A 445-nucleotide genomic window follows, 5' to 3' on the forward strand; every position below is an offset into this window, starting at 1 on the left:
ATCTGCTTCATTAACTATCATCTCTGTTGTTGGATCAACTGACTTAGGGTTTAGGGTTTAGGGTTTAGGGTTTGACCTTCAGGCCTAGTATTTAGGGTTTAGGGTTTAGGGTTTAGGGTTTAGGGTTTAGGGTTTAGGGTTTAGGGTTTGCCCCTTCCAAAACACTCTTTTTGTAGTCAAAAGAGGAAATGTTTCAGCTAAGTTAAACCGCAGCATCCGCCCAAACACAGAACGCACGCCAACACCTACACCACAAACCCTAAACCCTAAACCCTAAACCCTAAACCCTGAAACCCTAAACCCTAGAACCATAAACGCTAAACCCTAGGAAGCAAGCGAGCACAAACACTATCGATGCCAAAAGAGAAACAGCATTCAGCAGCAGCAGCAGCAGCAGCAACAGCAGCAGCAGCAGCAGCAGCAACAGCAGCAGCAGCAGCAGCAG

Source organism: Eimeria mitis, genomic scaffold (genome assembly GCF_000499745.2).
Source record: "Eimeria mitis Houghton genomic scaffold, Emh_scaff489, whole genome shotgun sequence".
Lineage (NCBI taxonomy): Eukaryota > Apicomplexa > Conoidasida > Eucoccidiorida > Eimeriidae > Eimeria > Eimeria mitis.